This window comes from Neopelma chrysocephalum, unplaced genomic scaffold, assembly GCF_003984885.1.
Source record: "Neopelma chrysocephalum unplaced genomic scaffold, ASM398488v2 Primary Assembly neopelma1_23, whole genome shotgun sequence".
NCBI lineage: Eukaryota > Metazoa > Chordata > Aves > Passeriformes > Pipridae > Neopelma > Neopelma chrysocephalum.
The window spans coordinates 5,779,513-5,801,002 of record NW_020897691.1 but is presented as its reverse complement, the minus strand read 5'-3'; the positions used below and the strand labels follow the sequence as shown (position 1 = coordinate 5,801,002).

At 35.7% G+C, this 21,490-nt stretch overlaps 1 protein-coding gene across 3 annotated transcripts in view; it reads right to left on the bottom strand.

The window, feature by feature from the left end:
* SIPA1L2 (signal induced proliferation associated 1 like 2) overlaps positions 1-21,490 on the bottom strand; it is a 131,936-nt gene that overhangs the window by 93,701 nt on the left and 16,745 nt on the right. For all 3 annotated transcript variants that reach the window (XM_027685447.1, XM_027685455.1, XM_027685458.1), the window contains exon 2: positions 12,687-12,759. The gene's annotated coding sequence lies outside the window, so the exon portion shown is untranslated. The remainder of the gene's footprint in view (positions 1-12,686; positions 12,760-21,490) is intronic.

Sequence of the window (21,490 nt, the reverse complement as noted above, 5' to 3'; positions counted from 1 at the left end):
TTCTCATTAGTATCTTCCTAAAGTATCATTCATCAGTCCTTTTTTTTTTTTCCCAAGATACATCTTTTTGGTATCCAAGACAGTCAGATGAGACACTGTACATCATTACTAGTATCAGTTACCTTGGTTGCCTTTATCCTTTCCAGGAGAGTAGGGAAGCTATGGGATTTTTTAAAATGTCCACTACACTGTATGATTATTTAAATGCTTCTTTTCCTTTGAATAAGAAGGGTATATACCTACAATCAACAGTTAATAGCATGTGTTACTCTTAGGTGCTAATCCACCCCTCCACCTCCTGTCAAAATCAAGTCAAAACAAATATGTACTTCAATATGTTCTTAAAGTCAGCAAATGATCTACTTCAAACAATAGCCTAGAGAGGATTCCAAGGAACAAAGCCCTTCAGAGAACACTGTCATCAACCCTTTGTCAATTACAAAAGTATGTAAACAAATAAAATCTTAAAAGATCATAAATTATATATTTTTAGAATAGATAAATCAAAACAAGACCAGAATATGGAAAAAAGAAAATATATAGTAGTCTTTGTGGTACTATATCACACTTTTTAAAACTAGAATACTTTTTAATAATCTATTTCACTTTTCAGCTATTATTTTAGAGGAAATATGATAGAAATATATAGTCTTTACTTTAAAAAACTAATAATTAAACACTTCATAAACTGATTAAAGCTACTTGGAAAGTGTTCAGTTAATATGTGAGTTTAAACATTGAGATTAGTATTTATAAACCTCAAAAATGCATGTCAAAGCCACAAAATAATTCAAACAAATAGAACATGTATGAAGAAAAAAAAAACTAAGACATCCATCAAGAGAATAACTGAAATACCTGTTCTTGATCAAAGTACTTCATGAATACAAGACCTTATTTGAATATGAAATGGGAATGCCGTATTATTTTGTCACATCTTCCTGGAAAACTGTGTTGCATAAAAGGAGTCATATACTAACTGGAATTAGTTTCTTCTTGCTAAGACATTTCAAAAATACCTTTTAATAGTAGAGACTAGACTTACTGTTCCAGTTAAAGCAATTCTTCCACAAATTAAATGAAAATGGGTCTCTATGCTTACTAATAAAACTCTTTATGAAAGAACTAAAGGCCTATCAACTCATGAGCCAATCAGTTCTTCCATTCTAATATTCAATGTGGAAATCCTACAGTATTTGAAACTAAGCTAAATATTATTCCTTGCCCAAAAATGCCAGCTAGATAGAACTAACAGAATTAGTCATAATGAGAGGTAGCAGATCAATTTGTTAGTTTTTGCAGAAAATTAAAAGCAAATCTGTAGTCAGATTTCTCTGGTAAAACACTGACCCTTCCCCATTTCCCCAGTTTGACCCCACCCCCCAATTTCAGATGAAAGTGTCTCTCCTATTTGAATGGACTTAATGTCAGACAAAGTGCAAATAAAATGTGACCTTGTCGTATGCAGGAACCACTCAAGGGAGAAATTTAGAAGTCGTTGCACCATGGTCAATGATGGAAAATGGCTTGGTGAGCACCCGAGTCCTCAGCACCCTTGGATGGATCCCATCCAACCCCATAAACTTGTGGGTGACCAAGTGGAGTAGCAGGTTGCTGACCATTTCCCCTTGGATTACAAGGGCTTCATTCTACTCCCTGTCTCTGGGTTCAAGCTCAGGAAGCTGTGTACCTGAAGAACAACTGGTCTTATTATTAAAACCTATTAAAGACAAAGAAGGCATTAAGTACCTCATTCTTTGTCACTATGTTTCCCCCTGCACCCAAAAAAGGCTGGACAATGTATCTTAATGCAACATTCTTTTCATACTTGCTTCTCAAACAAGATATAACTCAAAGGAGTATTTGTTGAATCTCTAAATTTTTAATAAATCTTAATAAACGTTAATTTTTTTAAGTAGATATCGGCAACAACATTTGTAAGTTCGAAAAAAGCACATTTTTAAATAAACACACAAAAATTGAACATAATGTACTGATATACAATTAATTGTTCCTATATACACGACTCTACATTCGAATGAGACAAAATTCAACGCACCATGCAAGCTGCTTTGCACATAGAAAAAAGTTAAGTGAAACTACTATAGTAGCATATTGTGCTTAAGCTAAACAAGACAGGCATTATTTCCATTGAACTCTACAGAACCCCAGTGACAGCGTGCAGTAACTGGGGAAAGAGCACACATTAACATAAAAATTCTGAGTCTACTGGAGAAAAGCAGCTTTGTGGAAACTGTAGAACCAAAATACAAATACAAAAAAAATATCCAATACTGCTACACAGTACAACATACTTCATACCCTGAAATACTCTAAGAAGGAAACAAATTTGAGTTTGATTTGTCTTGGTAGTGTTTGTGGTGGGCTTTGTGTTGCGGTTTTTTGTTTGTGGGTTGTTTGGTTTGGGTCTTTTAGGGAGGAGGGGTGTTTGATCTTTGTTTTTAGAGGAAAGTTATTTTATTAATTAAAAAATTAGTATAGTCTGTTCAATATACAGCTTGCTTTCCAAGTAACATTTCTAACTATGTATTCCTATTGTGTTGCAATATCCTTTAGATCCCAGTAAGAAATAAATTCTCACTTCTCTGTTTAATACAGGGAAGGAAATTAAATCTTATTGCAACAAGTCTACAAAATGGAAGCTCAGCCACCAATGCCCCGGTGAAATACTGAAACTACCAAGCAACTGGCTAGTATGAAGTCAGAAGGCATGTAGAGGAAAGTTTGCAGATCTCCATCTTCAGCAAATACAGAAACATGTAGAAACCAAACTATTCATGTAACAGGAAAAAAAAAAAAATTCTTCACAGCTCTAGCTATCATCAACTTCTAATAATCGTAGACTAGGCAACAGAAGTAGATGCTGAGTCCGGGCAATGGACATGTAGGCAATACTTCACTGGAAATGTTTTCTTCCAGAGAATGAATGAATACCACTTGATAGACCACATATGTGGTCAACTGAAAGATTTTTTAAAACACGGATCAGTATCAAAACCAGACGTCTTCTGATTCAATTAATAAGTAGATTTCCTAACAATTGAATAAAGAAGGTAGCACGTACATTATGAAATTAAGTGTGAATGACACATTGCAAAGATTCACCCACAGAATACATACAGACACTTCTATCCTGCCTTTGTAAAGGCATTTTTTTAAGGGAGTACAAAAACTAAAAGTGCACAAAAAAGCAAAAAAACAAAACAAACAAAAAAACCACAAACAGAAAACCCAAACCAAACCAAACCAAAACAAAACAACCTCAACAATCCACTCCCTAAGAGATAGCCTTCAGAGAAGGTATGGGATGCCAGTAAGATCTCCTTCCATGCTATGAAACAATGTCCTATTACAACATTCTGTAATTTAAACATAAATACAGAAACATCTCTTTACACTGGGCTTAGCTCTGCTTCTGCTAGCTAGGGAACAGAAGATAAAGTACAAAAAATTTTAGTAAAATTTTCACTGAGCAGTATGCCCAACATAGCTGGGCAGTTGCTGGGCTGAATACTTAAGGGAATATACCATGTGAAAAGGACAGAGCATCTAGGTGGGAACAACCGAAAAAAATGGGGATTGCTCACTGCATGCAAATCAGCACAATTATTGAGGGTTGAAAGGAGACAGTAAGTATATTCTAGTCAAAGCTGATACTTGGAAGCCATTAAGAGCAATAAAAAAATTAAATCTGTCAGTTAGAAAACTTAAGTCCTATGTTAACATTCCAGGCATGGAGTTGGGAGAAGGAGGGGAAAAGTAGAAGAAGAAAGTAAATTAACTACAAAGAGAACTGCTGGACAAATTATTTTTAATAGGACCGGCTAATTTAATTAAGCACTACCAATACATTGTTACTAAAATTACTATTTTCTTACCAGTGTGTCTCTCTACCTCTAAGTCTATACAACATCTAAAATCAGTTTTGCAGTCCTACCCATGGCCTGAGCAAGATTGAATTGCTTGATCCCTTAGGTTAGGAAGCATATGAACACATGGCCTGAAGTACATACAAGATATAAATGTATGCACCAGTAGGCTTGCATGTGCTAACTAAGCTCAGGTCTCTTCTCTTTAGCAACTACATGGATCATGGGCACATAACCTGGTGGCTTAACTAAAGCAAAAGGAAAGAAGGTGTTGGGCTATTTTATTATTTTAAGAAAGGGATATAAGAGAGGGGGCACTATTGCAATACTGGGTGAAACAAAGAGAAGGAAAGAGTATGAGAAAGCTCCAGAAAAGGGAGCATGGGGGTGCTGAGGGGCACATAGTAGAATACGTGTCCCAGTAGAATGCAGTCTGTCATCACCCATCCACTGATCTTATAGCCAAAGCTGGGGGGTTAGTATGAGGCACTGATTTTTCTGGCAAAAGAAAGCTAAATAAATAAATAGAAATCCCAATCCAGATTAGTAAAGATTTTTCACTCAGCACTACAGTAATAGATGAAAAAAGCCAAAATAACTTTAAATCAACCAGAGGAGTAAAGCATTAATACTACACTATCTACTTCAGTTTGATATTCACAAAGAAGAGAGATGAGAGACCAGGAAACCTGAAGCTCCCAACAATGAAATAATTACTTTAGTACATAGTTTTAGAAGCTGTGCACACATCTCACATTAAGCCCCACACACCTAACACAATGGAGAATTCTACTTTAGTTTTCTGCATGAGTTTAGTGATAAAAAAAATACAAGGGCAACCGGAATACAAACATGGAGGTTCAAGACAAAAATCATCTTACTTAATTAAACACACTTGTCAACTACAACATAATTTCAGTATGCACTTTGTCAATTTCTGTATTTTCACAGTTATTTCTTTAAAATGACATACAACTCCCTCCCCGACCCAAAAAAAGAGCTTAAATTTAAAAATAGCCTCAATTTTAACTTTCTAGCTATACCACTTCATTATCTCGATAAAAAATATCAATCCTAACAACTCCTTAGAATGGTAATAATCCTATGATAGAGCAAGTTTCCTTCTACTTCATCCGGTAATACCACACCTCAGTAACTTGAAATCTATCATAGTTCCATACACTAATCCATTTGAGAAAAACAAAGTATTTCAAACACTTATTTCTAATTTAAGAACACTGTTTAAGAACACTGTTTCTAAGTCAAACTATATCAAACACAAAGTAAGGGAGGTCCTAAGATTACCTTGCTAAATCTAAAAGTACTATAAGTGCTGGCTGCCCTGGAGACAAAGTTAGCTGAAATGCATACAGCTGTCATATAATTGACATTCTTCCTCCTGCTCAGACAAAGCTACCAACTGCCAAATGCTATCTAATAATTAGCATATGTAAAGCAAAAGGGCTAGACTATGCCATCAGTTTATCTGCTCCTTAGAAAACAGTTTTGAATGAAACCTGCAGCCCACTCTGACCTTGAAAATTCTAAAACAAAAAAGGCTTGTCAATAGGAACAAAACAGAAAAAAAAAAAAAAATCCCACAAAGAAGTCCATTTACAGGTGTATTCTAATTTTTAAAAATGCACAGGAAGATATTTCTAAGTATGCTTTTCTTAAAAAAAAAAATCCTACTTTAGGGAAGGATGAAAACAATCAGAGTCAAAAATCAAAGTCATATTCTTTGTGTCTGGCTTCTAAACACGGAACAACAATAATATCCATCACTAAGTCAGAGAAATTAACTAAATATCTGAATGGTGCTTTGGAGCCAACCGAAAAATAAAGAAAAGCAAAGTAGAAATAGACAGTCTACCGAATCTGTCAGTCACCCAAACATAATTAGCTGTTATCATCATTAACAACAATAAAGATCACTTTTCTATAGTCTCCAAGAGACAAATAACAAAAGGAAGGATGTTACATACAGAAATGCCTGAGCCTCTCTTTCCTCTAAAGAGACAGTCAGCATATATGCTTAACAAAAAGTACATGAAATGGAAGCGTGTGTTCCTGTCCCTCTTAGAAATAACCACTTCAGAAAATGTTTAAAAATTTAGTTTATATTTTTGAGAAAACTTTCTTGCTGCAGTGGACTTTGATCTTCAGTATTTGATGGCATTTAGTCCTGCCCTTCTGAAGCTCTCTGGAGCAGTTAATGTCACTAGCCTTAAATATGACAGAAAAAGCTCAAGACATTTCAAGAAAAAAACCTTTCTGTTTATTAATTTTTAAATATGATTTCCTTCCATCCATATCAGTCTCTCATATTTGCAATAAGATAAAACAGAAAAACTCTGTACAAGCAGACACTAGATGAAGTGGAGGATCTGGGAAAATTTTGTGTCCCTCCTTCCCCCTTTCTCACAGGCTGCCATGCCAGATAGAGTACACGCTTCGTTCATAAGGAGGAATTTGACAAGGCAGCACATCAGGTTACTAGGCTAAATAACAGGAGCGAGATGGCAAGACCAAAAAACAATTGCAAGAAGTCTAATAGATAAGAACTACAAAGTATTGTTCACAGCAAATGAATAACTTTTTAGAGAACCACGAAAGACAAATAGACTACTTGTGAGATTTCTATTTTTGAAAGTAGATGCTTCCTCGCCTCTTGCCCTCTCCTCCCCCCTCAACTTCGCAAACAGACAGGGCTCAGAGTGTGCTGGGTTAATAACCAGACCAGGTCAGCCTACAAGAGATTATTTTAAGCTGTCTGCATTTTTTAGATAGGAGTGGATGAGATAGGCTACCCAAGAGAAGATCAAATATAACACGAGGTCATCTGTATCATAAAAATCAATATTTTAAGACTAAAATTTACTGAAAACAAAAATTTAGACATTGCATAGACAGGGTAAAAAATATTACAGCATAGCCAGTTTCACAAAATTCAAAGCTCTCATATATCTTTTAGACAATCCATTTTGACCCTGGAAAATGCTTCTAAAACCTCATTAAATCTTTCTGCCTCCTAATTAACTGAGCCTGAAAAATATTCTGATGTCTATTACCCTGCTACCTAAGCTCACTAACCAAGGAATGAACAACCCAAGCATTTTCCCTGCAACTAGATTGAGAAAAAGCTGCAAGTGACCTTGACTTAATCTTTTTAATTAATGGAATTTATCAATATGTTCTAGCTTTTTTCCTGCTTGAAAAATAGACATCAATTTCTCCCCTTCTGCTATTTTCTCAGAACCACAGAGAGTCTTTAAAGTTGGAAGAGACCACTGGAGATTATCTAGCCCAACTCCCCTGGGTCAGATAGATTAGCTGCTCATGGCCACATCTAGTTAGGTTTTAAATATCTTCAAGGATGGAAAATCCACCACCTCTCCCCGAAGCCTGTTCTACTGCCCAACCACTGTCATAAGAGAAGTCTTTTCTTATGTTCAGATGGAATTTCACATATTTCAAAATATGCCCATGGCCTCTTGTCCTGTCACTGGGCACCACTGAAAATTGCCTAACTCCTCTTTACATCCTCCCTTCAAGTATTTATTCATCGATGAGATCCTCCTGATCCTTCTCTAGGCCAATCAGCTCCAGCTCACTCAGCTTTTCCCTTATGAGAAATGTTCCAGTCCCCTAACCTTCTTTGTGGCCTGCACTGGACGCTTTCCAGTATGTCCATCTCTCTCTTATACTGAGAAACCCAGAATTGCACATAGTATTAGAGGTGTGGCCTCACCAGCGCTGCCACAAGGACACTTTGCTGGGTTATTTCTCCCCAGCTGCAGGAATTGGCACTTTTTTGAACTAGGGACGTTCTCCTCTACCTGTTTGTCTTCTTGAGGTCCCTCTGGATGGCAGCCCAACCACACTCCTGGTTTTATATCTGGAAATACCTTCCAGGATTACCTGCTCTGTCACCTTCACAGGGACAAGCAAGCCTTATTGACCTGTACTTTCCCAGATTCTTCTTAAACACTTTTTTTTCAGTCCTCAGGAACCTCTCCAAATTACATGACCCTTTGAAGAAAATCAAGAGTGCCCTTGCACTGATGCAAATCAGCTACATCAGCATTTATGGGTGCACCCTCTATTTAGTCCCATGGACTTCTTTATGATCAGTTTGTTTAAATATCCCTTAATTTAATCACCCTCCAGTGATGGTAAATCTTGCTTGCTCCACACTATCTGGGGTTCCAGAAGGCCAGTCTTACCAGTGAAGACTGAAGTGAAAAATCTATTGAACTCTTCAGCTTTTTCTGTGCCTGTTGTCATCAGATCCCCTATCCCACTATCAGTGGACTCACATTTTCCCTAGCATTCCTTCTATTGCTTATGTACTTGCAACAGGGGATTTTTGTTCCCCTTCACATCTTTCACCAGCTTTAATTCCAGAAGGGTTTTGGCTCTCCCTGAACTATTTTCAAATTGTATTTTTTTTTCATTTCCCATCTTTCCATGTTGTTCCATGTTCTGTTTCTCCAAGCGTAGCTCTTTTTTTCCAACCTTCATACTCATCCTGCATAATTCTAGTAACAACCAGAAACAAGCTCATAGGATGTTTTTTACCCGTTTTGCACTTTATCTTCAAAAGTATTCGCATTAATTCTTAATTATTTCAAATATTTCATTAGAAGTCTTTTTCTGCATGAGCCAGAAACAAAGGATTTCAATTAAGATAATTTATTGTAATCCTTCACTTTGTATACAAGAACAACACATAAATAATTTTGCTGAAATAAATTAGATTACATTAAGAGATCAGGATGGTGTGTGTCCTTTCAGCCCTCCCTCCCAACAACTTTCTTTCATTCTTTTTATTTGGTTATTAAGACATTTGTTGTTTTTCTTACATCTCTTTAGTTAGCACCAGTGGTGCATCAGCCTCTTCCTCAAAGAGAAAATATATCTTACATTTGCTAAGGGCTAGGGAAAGCAAGTTTAGCACTAGCTTCTCTTATTTTTATTTTAATTAGCTCTCTCTTTTCCTTCTAAGACTCATCACTCTCTAGTTCTTGACCCTAACTCTCCCACCCAACCTGCCAACACTGCCTCTTTTTTTTCCCCATGCCCTCTCCAAAACAGCTAACACAAAATGCACATCAGTAAGCTCTTCTGTTTTATTAACATGCATGTTACTTTACCTTGACTTCTACTTTGGTGGAACTCACAAATAATGCATGCTTAGTCAACTAGTGCTTCTTACTGTTATCTCTTTGTTATTTAGAGTGATATAGCATTTGTAGAGGTGAGAGAATCCTACTTCTTTCCAAACTCCAGTAGGCTACATGGAAAGATCCAGCCAAACTAACAAATCTTCCCAGAACCACAGACTTTGTAGAGCACAGTGCAGAAAGTCAGAACATAGCACAGGTATTTTTTTGGCTCACTCTCTTTAGGAACCAAAATAGTCCTCTGCCTCAACCGGTAAGTCCTGCCACATTTATGACAGTCAGAAGGGACCCAGACTAGGAAGACCAACTCTGCAGATTGGTATGATTTTACAAAAACAGAAATAATGTATAGCATTACTAGTATTCTGTAATATGTGATTAACTTTTTAAAAAAATATTGGTTCACTTATCCTATGACCTTTCCACCCAGGTGGCAGACGAAACAACTATTAAGACTATAGGCCTCTCCAAGACCAAAGCATATATGTCTTGAAAAATTAAGCAGCTTGATATTTTATTTATACTTAAGTATAAATACTTCTCACAGAGGAACTAAAGGATACCAATTTGGAGATTGAGAAAACCATACAGCATTACTGAACATAGTGCATTGCTATTGACAAAAATGGTATGTGCCTGTCTGCATGTCTAGCTAGTTGTTTTTCACTTACTGGTTAGAGCTAAAATTCCATCATTATTCCCTCATCGCATCTGGAGTATTGTGTTCTGGATTCCTCAGTACAAGAACAACATGGAATGATAGGAGCAAACACAGAAAAGTGCCACTAAAAAGATTGAGGGATTGGAGCATCTTTCATGTGAGGAAAGGCTAAGGGAGCTGGGATTGCTCATACTGGAGAAGAGAAGGCTCAGAGGGGATCTTACAAGTGCCTAACTGGGGGCAGTGAAAAGGAAGCCAGACTCTTCTCATTGGTGTTCAATGACAGGATAAGAGGCAATAAGACAGGAAACACATGAACCTCCATCTAAACATAAGAAAATATTTTTTGACTGAGAGTCAGACCATAGAACGGGTTGTTGAGAGAGGTGGTGCAGTCTCCACCCTTGAAGCTATTTAAAACCTGACTGGACTTAACCCTGAGCAAGCTGCTCTAGCTGATCATCCTTTAGCAGGAGGGTTAGACTGCTTGATCTCAAGAGGTGCCTGTCCTACTCAGAAATTTTATGATTCGTCCAATACAGTTCAGGTTCTGAAAACAATTTTCTTTGTACCAAATGCATGTCATGTTTTCCATGAGTAAGTCGTGTCACACTGTAAATATACTATTAGATCAATTTACTGCTATACATTTTTGTTTGCATTAGTTTCTGAATATATGGTATGTTTATGCACAAACTACACTGTTCTATCTACCCCCATATCATAACTATTAATACCATATACAAACTGTCAATAGACTAGGTTTTCATTAATTCACGTGAACATATAAGCCTTTAGAAGCCGGTTCATCACAAGATCACAAACATACTTCCAAAACACCAAATTACAAGATTGGATAGGGTGTCCCATGTACACATGTCCCTATACAATAACTATCAGAAATATAAAAGGAATAGTGGTTCACTAGCTTGTAGTTCAGTTTATCAGTAGATAAACAATGCACATCATTAAAGATTGAACATCTGCAACCTTCATTCTTTTTGCAGCATTAGTATATTACAACTACTATTACTCTGAACTACAGAAAGAGAGCAAAATAAAATTACAAATTGTATTTTTCAGTTTCTTCCAGACTTCTTTAAACATCTATTATGCCTTGGCTAACTATACAGTTAAAAGACTAGATTTACCAGTGTTAAGTTCTCTTGTACTACATTAGCATTATTCAAATGCAGATATTCCTGACAACATACAATACAAAATATGTTACAATATTGTCCTCTCAGTCAGACTACTTCTGAAGCAAAACACAGTTTGTATGAAAAGTAGTACGTAAAATTTTCAGAGGTATGTTATACACTGCCTTTAATATAGTAGAACTTCATCAGGCTCAGTAACAGAGAAGTCTGGTGATCTTTTGTATTACAGAACTATTTATTGAGAAATGGAGTCTCAGATGAGAAGGGGAAAGAAACTATTAACTCGATGTGAGCAAAGGAAGCCACTTAAAATCTGATAAATGATAACATGTAGCTATTAAACATCCACCTAGTTTAACTGCTGTAGCACACAGAGGGCAGAGGGGCTCAGGTGGCTGGACAGAAAGTACAATTTGGTTTCTTGCATCAAAGCAAATGGCAAACATGGCAAGGAAGGTCAATTATTCAGACTGTCCTAAATTTGATTCTTTGAATAGATTGACAAGCCTGTAAAGAATCCAAAAGCAGTTATCTTACTTCATACAAATATCTAATGCAAAAGAAACTTAAAATAAAAATTTTAAAAATTCTGGATTCAGAATTTGTTTTCCTCTTGGAAACAACATGTAGTCAGAAATGAAAGTTAAAAGTTTTACTGGTGTCATTAATATGATAGACAAACAAAACTACTACACTAAATGTCTTTAGATGACAGATTATGGTTTTAGTGTATGGCTCATATTTAGAAATACTTTATGTTGACTGAACACAAACAATCCAGCAGGACTAGATCAAGAAGTTTGTAAAGGCAGGAGGTATAGGAGGATGACTTCATCTCAATTCCTGGTGCAGAAAATATCAAAATGCCATGATTTTTGACAACTGAAGGCTTGGGAATTTCTACGAGCAGCCTAATTAGCCCTTACAAAGGACATTCTTTCTTTGTATTATGTTAGTGTCTATTTCTGGTCATATTAGCTCTTCTCCAGAGGAGGACCAAGCTAAGAACTTCCAGATTGTCAAAACTGTGATTTTATTTTTGCCTTACCTGATGCATTAAGGAACACAATCATCATTCTGCATAATAACAGCTGTATAATAAACATTGCCTCAAAGTGGTTGTACCATACACTTCAATACTAACAAGAGGCAATCTGCCAAGTTGCAGATTTAAGAAAACTGTTGAACTTCCTCTGAACACAGGCTGAGAGAGTTGATTTCATTCAGTGTGGAGAAGAGAAGGCTCTGGGAACACCTCACAGCAGCCTCACAGTAGCTAAAAAGGGCTTACGAGAGAGCTGGGGAGGGACTTTTAACAAGGGCATGCAGTGATAGCATGAGGGGGTAATGGCTTTAAACTGAAAGAGTGTAGAATTAGATCAGATATTAGGAAGAAATTCTTTATTGTGAGACCGGTGAGGCACTGGAACATGTTGATCAGAGAAGTTGTGGGTGGAATTGCTCAATACCAGGTTGGATGGGGTCCTGAGCAACACAGTCTAGTGGAAGGTGTCCCTGCCTATGGCAGGGGATTGGAACTAGATGATTCTCAAGGTCCCTTCCAACTCAAACCGTTCTATCATTCTATGACTAACTTGTATGCCAAGCCTTATAAAGGATTCTCTTATGGGTTTGTTAAGATGCTTTAGGTATCCCAAAGAAATATAATTTGTGAGATGTCAAACATCAAGAAATAGAGCAGCACAGCTGCCTTTTTATTTAAAAAGTATTTAAAAACACTACAAACACACTAAAAATATATTTTCCACTGGTTACAAAATATGCTTACCTTTGGCTAGAAGGATTCCCAAGGGATGCCAACTTAAGTCACTCTTTTTCTGATATCAGCAAAACGGAGATACCTGCAAGTCAAATGAGAAAGACTTACGATTTTTAGGTGAACATGTCCACTTATGATACTAAGGCATAAGAAAAAAAAGTTTTAAATGAACACTTGTGTAAAATGAAAATCTACTGCTTTCTACATGCAAATAAAACATCAAGAACAACTCTCTGGCTTTAAAATTCAGCATAGTGTAACACATACCATATGTATGTGTTGCAAAAGAGAATTTAAAGGTGTTATCTGTGCAAGTTCCTGCCAATAACTGGAAAAAAAAGCATTGCTAGGACAAGAGGTCATGAACCAGTAGGTGCTGAACCAACAGACTGTTTCATTATGGACCTGCTTCAAAGGTCACAATAAAGGGTCCACAGCTATTCCTTGAACTGTATTATAAAAGCTAAGTAGGTTAATAATATTTTCAATTACAAGGATGAGAAAAATTCATGAAGTTCCATAAAATGCTTTGAAAGAAGATAGTAGTAAGTTCATTCAAAAAAATTTAGAAGCATGCTCTGAGAATCTGTGGGATGACTTACAGCCAAGAAAGTACCTAACAGTGCAAAATTTACATTTGACATTTTTACATTTACTTTTCAGTGAAGGCAAATAAAAACATACATAAAATAAAAATATTTTAGCTAGGTCTGCGTGATCATCATTACAGAGAGATAAATCATAAAACTATCACATACCAATAAGGTGATTTGGCTTTCTATTTTATATCAGCGTTAAAGTTTCAAAAGGAGTTCATTTTAGCATAATCTCGGATAGTAAAATCTAGCTTGAAAATACACAATGTTGTATTCATACTGAAAGAAAGGAAAAAGGACACACATAGAGCAGGAACAGATGTTATTTCCTGTACCAAATCGCCACCATAGGGATAAAAATAATTCTTGTAAGTATTTTACAGAATAGTGCATACAATGGAAAAGAACAAAAAGTCTCAAAATCCTACGTCAACTGCAAATCAAGGTTGATAGACAACAGTAACATAAACAAACAAAAAGACCATAAAGATGGAATGCAGGACAGTTTACTATTTTTCCTCATTCTAGGTCTAGTCAAAACTAGGCAAACATTGAATCTACTTTTACCAGTATGCTCACAGTAGCAAAAAACTGGTGTAGTTATAACTCAAAACTGGAGGAAACGCTTTCGCCAGTGAGGATTTCATGGGAGAACTAAAACAAAACTGTATCAGTAGAAGTGTTGACCAGTATCATTAGATAACTGATCTGTTTGCCAACAGAAGACAGAATTAAAAAAAAACAAGACATTAAACAGAAATTTCTCATTCCTAACCTAAAAATTACATCTGATGACGACAAATTTCACACAAGAATGTCACTCTAGTAAAATCTGAAACTAAAGCCACAGTAAATGCCAAAGATCAAAAGTAAAAACATGAGAAGAACGCAACTGCAAAAGAAAGCAACTGCAAAAATGGAAAATAATTTTTTTAGAATGGCTACGGAATCTGGTCAATTTTTGAAAAGAAACTGCTTTCAATTTTCTATAAATAATTTCATGAGAATATTATCCTTATTAACATTGTCTTTCTCATAAAAAAAGTCTTCATACTTTCAAATCACTGGAAGACCAAGCTTCAAAATATCTGCCTCAAAGACAATTTCTAGACTGTCTATTTACGGTAGTAAAAAGTGGAATCAATTGATCCCCAGAGTAAAGTAGGATTTAGAAGATTACATTGCTTTTTTGTGAGGCAGCCAAATGGAAAAACATTAGGCCTTGTCCACATACTCATTTTTTTCTTTAATCAGAAGGTCTTATATAGAACACTGCATCAGGGGAAAAAAATATTTAAGATTTGAGAAGAAAAATAATTTTATATATTTAAAACATAATTTTTTATTTCACCAGCATTCAAAAAATTGTCTTGATAACATCTTGCTCGTACATTTATGAAGATCTACAAATGGAAAAAGCTCAAAACTTCAAGTAATGTATGCTCTTTTAAACTCACACAAAGTAACAAATTATAAATCAGAAGTAACTATGCCTATTTTCTTACATGTACTTAAAAACTTCTTTGTAGTATTAGACATCATAAGACTTCTGTGCATTAGGCGAGTATCATAGATCTGTTTCTCCTGGACATCTCATCTTTAACTGATCCTAGAGTCACATCTGGGTTGCTTTGTTCTCCAGGAAGTAATATATGCATTTCTTTTGCTGGTTCCTTAATCTTTACCTAAATGTCCACTGGAATTGAAAACTAGAACCTTGTTTCGACAGGGATTGTCACTGAGGAAGTCAAGTTGGCCAATGACAAGGCAAAGAAGAGTTCACATTAAAAGATACCTGAAATGAAGGCAGAAATAATTCCTGAATAGGAAGGTCAATCTTTATTAGTAGTCCTGTTTGGCAAAAGCTCAGACATTCATAACTGTGGCCTGCCCTACACTGCACCTAATTTTCAACTACAAAAAAAAATTCATCTTCTGCATGAATAGTCGTTATTACTTATGTCCAAATCTTTTAACATTTTTATTCCTATTTTGTTGTTGTAGGAAAAGTAGAAAGAGAAGATAATATCAGTATCTGATATCTGATTTTCTCTGGGCAAATTTTCTTTCTCTCCTCAAAAAGTTTTGGCTATGCAGAAGAAATTGATTTCAGAAAGAAGGAGCAGACAGGCAGCATCCTAGTCAGGGAAAGCCTAGCTTTCCTGACTAGCAGGCTTCCTAGTGCTCTAAAAACTCTGCACAGATGGTCACTGCACAGCTAAGCTCCACAGCAAGTTCAGTGTGTCTACACAGTAAGTCTGATGTACCCTGGGCACACTGGACTTGCAGAACTTGGTCTCAGAGGTCTTTTCCATCCCAGTTGATTCTACAATTCAGTGATTTGCCAAGACACACCAGAAGACAGACCACTCTCAGTTGCCATTTACACACACACTTGCACATACTCCGGCCTTATTTGCCAAGTTAGGCTGAAATACCCAGACATTAGGATTTCTGTTTGAGGAATTGGATCCATCATGCAGGAAAAAAAAATTACTTCTTCAACAGGTAACACTGCTGCTAAAGCTTTTTGTATTTAAGTACCACTTTTGAAACAAAAATGGAGTTCAGTTCCCATTAATCAAACAAGATTCTTTACTTTCTTCTTTGACAAAGTTACAATTGCCTTTTCATGATATTCAAGTATTAGGAATCAATTTGAACTTAATATATAACAAAAGAAACTACAAAAAACTGCTACAATAAATTTTCAAGTGTGACTTAAGTATAAGAACTGCAGATAAAAGAGATACAGCTAATAACAAGTATCCTTGTGTTCAGATATTTCCCTACCTGCTCAGTTCTAGTGGCAAAGCTATTGTCAGTCCTATCATCTCATACATGTGAGGTTTCAAGAAAGCAATATTGTTCCATAATGCTTAAGCAGAATTTGGAGTTAAATACCTAATCCACATTTCTTACTGATAATAAAGGTTCTTGCTGGTGCTACAGAAGGAAAATGAAAATTAAGTAGCTATTCACAGTAATTAATTTTATAATACAGGCAAGAATAAGATAATCTGATTCACACTAGAATTATAGTTAATACATTTCACATTTAAAGCAGAACTTTGAAAATATATACACACTACATGCACATTGAAATACAGTTGTCTTTGCTAGACAAGTGTCATAATTGTATTTTTCATGGAAGTAATGGTTTCCAAAGACAGAAAGCTGGAAGACAGATGTGCAAAAGTAACTTAAACATGTATCTAAAAGTACAAGTATCAAAGGTGCTTGTTTATAAATAAAAGTCACATTAAAACAAAAGCTAAGAGCTTATGCAAAGTGTAGTCTGTCTCTGATTTACTTCTTACAGTGATCATAGGTTACACACAGGATTTGGGACCAAACCACAGCACTCCATGTCCTAGCTCCTGCTTTGATTTTAGCAACTAATGGGGGCATCTAGCACTTTTCAGCATCAAAACTCAAATGGTTACATGTATTTTGCCATGTATTTCCCCTCCAAATACTAAATTCAATTTAACTCCATATAACTTTCCATATTGCCAACACAATAGGCTGATCTCTGTAAAGGCACTTTTCCTTCCTTTCATACAGAAAATATCCTGTAAACAGTCTATTTCCCCACTCTCTGACTCCTTTTGTTTACAGGAAGGAAAGGGAACAGAAATCTTGCCATAAAACAGTGAGAGCTAAAAAGTTCTGTTTCACTTCCTACTGTGCAGGTGTTTCATACAAGAAATCCATTGTAATTCTTCATTTCAGAGAGAAAACATGCTGCTTCTTTTTGAAATACAGACTGAGAAATAGAAAACAATAAGGCTAAGGAAGTAGCAGCATGCTTTACTGTGAAACAAAACAAAGATATACAATAACCATTGCTTTAAAACTTGTGAAATCCCTGTTTTTGGACAGCACAAATTTTACACATTGACTTGTAAACTGGGTTTTCCTTCTAAATCCATAAGTTCTTTCTTAATTTTATGCTGCCCAGCTAAACATGTATAGATCAATGTTTCAAATATCATCGCAAAAAAAAAAAAAACAACAAACCAAACACCCAAACCCAGCAAAAGAACACAAATAAAAACACAACAAAAAAACCTCAAACTTCTCCCTTATTTGACAAGGTGGTTGTTTTTAATACCAATACTGGCTGCAATGTTACAATGTCTATTTAAAACCCAAAGTGGAATTCCCCAGTTACAGATTTTTCTTGGACTCCATATTCTGAACCAAAGTCACACAAACAATAAAAAATAACTCGTGTTGGTTCAGGATGCCTGACACCTCAGTTTGTACGCTTGTTTGTGAGTTTTATTAAATACCAACATTCATCATAGTAAGGATTACATTCATCTCTTGAAGATCTGTAATCCTCTATAGCCTAGTGGCACGTGGAAAATTCAAATTCTAAAAGTCAAACAGATGAGGGCACTAATCATGTTGTAGGCTACACATACCACTCAGTTTAAAAGGAATTTGAGAACTTTATCACTATTACATACCATCACAGCATATCCATCACAAATGCTGTCACAATATAAAATGATATACAATATAAAAATACTATCACAAAGTTAAATTTGCACCTATAGAAGGGATATCATATTTGATCCAGGCTGGCTGAACCTCACCAGATACAGGTCAGTTTACAGATATTTCATCATAGTAAACATTGTTCCTAGTTTTACATACCAGTCCCTGTGCATGCAGCCAAGGAGGGATGTCTCCCCAATGGATGTACTTCCAAACTCTAGGTATCTAGTTGACTAGCACAGGGAAAAGCATTCAATTATCAGGGAGCACACCGCCCAAACACCCATCTCATGTCTTAAAGCAACAGCTGGAACAACTGAATGGGTCCAAGACAGACTGAGGATCATCAGGTAAGTCACCACTGTTTCAATCAAAACGTTTTCAATGAAATATGCAATTACTTGAGTTTGTTAAAAGCAGCTTTCCCTATTTTGTGATCAGCTACCTGGGAAAACAAATTACATTACTGCAGCATGAATACTTAAAGATCTGCTAATTGAGCGCAATTAATTACACAGCAGTTACTAATGTTAAAAGCAATATTCATTTATCTTTTGTCTGCTTAAGTCTCAGATTGACTGCAACTTTGGATGATGCTTACTCTGAAAAAATAACACAGAGCGCATGCTAAGACACACAAAGTGAACAGTGAAATATGCACTATTGCCACACTCTCTAATATAAGCAGCACTGTAAATAGGCCTATCCTTAGGCCACCAGAATTTTCTTATAGACATGCAAATGTAACTATAGCTTTATCCTGAATATGAAAAAAACTAACCCTGCTCTGACCTGGAAGAGTTCTATCACATTTTGAATAAGTAAAGAATATTCATTATGAAAATAGAAAAGGTAAGATAGAGAGAGCTCTACCATACTTGCTTTTCAGTTGGGAAAGAGTGTGAATTACAACAAAATGATTTTGTCAGAAATAAACAGAACACTCTGTATTGCCCATTATTTCAATAGATGTCTTTTTACCTACAATAAATCTACAATTAATATGGAATGTAAGTATCTTTAATAAAAGGTAATAAAGAACTAAATCTTTATGATTTATATTTTCAACATGACACTTTGCACACTGCCATTCACGTGCATAATGTGAACACATCATCTTCATTTCTACCTTTATTTTTCTTCTGTGAAACAATGTTCAGCTCTAGGCATTGTTTTCTCCCTTTGCAACACCTCATTTTGACAACACAGCAAAAGTATGTAATAAGCAAGACCATAAAGAGAGCACAAAATAATACCAATTCTGGCACTGCAAAATATCATGCTTGGACCACAAATTATAGAAAATACAGTAAATAATATAGAGTAAATAGCATAGCTACTTTGCGATCTTTGGTTTTATTGCTTTTCTCTTTTCTGCCAGGAATAGCTCAACATTTAGTCCTCACATCCCCCCTCCCCCCTTTTTTTTTTAACTTTGTACAATGCCAGACTTCATCACAGAAGAGATAAAGACCTTAAAGACCTTAAATGTGAGTGGTTTGGTATCACCACAGCAAAGTTGAGTACCACACCCCACAATGAAAGAGACAGGGCCTCAAATTCCCTGCATTTTCAGAGTACAGCAGTAAGACATTAGCAGTGCTTTTTATATCACCTCAACACAAAAAAGAGAAATCTCATGAAAATGTAAATGCTGAAAGTATTAATGTAAAGGTGAGTTATCAGCCTGGAATCAAAGCTAATAAACAAGGCAGAAATCATTGACAGTATCCACAGAAAAGCAGATAAAAAGAAAAAAAATCAGCTAGACAATGACCATTTCAATTAAAGATAAGTGGCACATGGCAACTGACTTAAGGCAACTGCTTAAAAGCAAGAAAGATACAAAAATTATTCACAGGTCATAAAATGTGTGTGAAAAAACCATAATTAAATTACGGTGTTGTGAATGCTATTCACAGAAATAAGATGAATATTTTTTTTATATTGCTCCCATAGGTCTGTTTAATATTTTATTTACCGTTAGCCTTTGTCTGGGGAGAAAAAATACTTTTTGTAATTTTTTGAGAGGAAAGCAAGATATTAAGTACTACAGAAAACCCGAGAACATTTCTTTATCAGCTGTTTTCCTCTAGAGTGAAAAGTAAGATAGCTTTCAAATGAAATCAGTGAAGGGATTTGCTTTTTGACAGCAAATTTGCTTTTTCAAAAAAACACACAAGCCACATTTCATTTTAGAATGAGGTAATAAAAGAAAGGGGCTAGAAGATGAACAAAAACATAATCAGTTTAGGTTGAGAGACACTTCTGGAAGTCATGCAGTCCAATCTTCTGCTCAGAGCAGGACTGTCATCAGCTGGAAATGGTCAGGCATGACCATTTCATGCCTGACTCAGCAATGTCTTGCTTAGTCTTCAAGACCTCCAAAGATGGAAAATTCTCCAGGCAGTCTGTTCCAGGCCTCCCTCCACCTACTATTGAGTAGTGCTCTTCCTCACATCTAACCCAAACACATACCATATCATAGTTTGTGGACAATTTGGTGACACTGAGAAAAAAAATCAGCTCTATCATTTTTGAAACTACCCTTCAAGAAGCTATAGGATACTCTTAGGTCGCACAGTAGCTGCTTCTCTGTCAGAATGAACAAGCTTTGCAGCATCTTCCAACAGGTCTTTTGCTCCAAGCAAGGGCCTTCCACCCATCTTATTGATGCTCCCAAGTTTATCAACATCCCTCTTGAAATACAGGAAACAAAATTACAAAATTCAGCTCTCCTACTGAAATATCTAGTAATTTAAATAAATTAGTGTGCAGAATTTAGAAATTAATTCTTCGTTAAAGGCACTTATAATCTCTTAGTGCTTTCTGTACATGCTGAACCCTATTCAAAATTCTGTAGTCCTCTTTCTCTTAACTTTGAAACAACACTGAAAAGATTGACAATGCTCAGAGTTGCATTTGAATGTCTCTCATTTCCCTTCAAATATCAGAGACAAAAATAGTATAATTGGTCATCAAATTCATTCCAAGAATTGGATAATTTACTACCATTGCTTTTATAGTCAACAACCAATTACATGGTGTAACAGTAGAGTGAAATAAACGAGGAATACAAGGCAAATACATAACAGAAAAAAAAAAATTAATGGTGATCCTTTCGAGAAGTACAGAGACCTGAGCCATCATCTGAGCTGATAAGTACACTACAACATACTGTAACAAGAACACTATCCTTTTTTTAAGTCAAGAAGTACTAACTTGGGAGCAGCCCGACACTTTCAGCATCCCAAATAACATTAATCCACATCCATACATCAACAGATTTGGTGACAGATTTTTGGGTATATGTTCATTCTAGTTTCACTGAAGTCAAAGAAAGTCCATCATAGACAAAAATCACTTGATTTGACCCATTAAGTGAACTGGGGGAAAGAATACCTTTTTTGAAGGTTGTAATACCAAATGTTTCAGGATATGGTAGCTGCCTTATATAAAAAAACTTGAAGCCATTTAAGTGTAAATTTTAAATAACGTCATTGATATAAATAAACATTTTTGGGAAGCTGGAATGAGATCATAGATCTTTGCACACTTTACAAAATTATAAACTAATTCTTTGATTACTTTGACTAAGGAAATGTTTTTACTACATTTTGATTTCCCATTGCAACTAGAGCCTAATATACTTACACTACAGCCTAGTGTATATTCTGTTTGCCTGACCCCCCCCAAAAAAAATTTGTT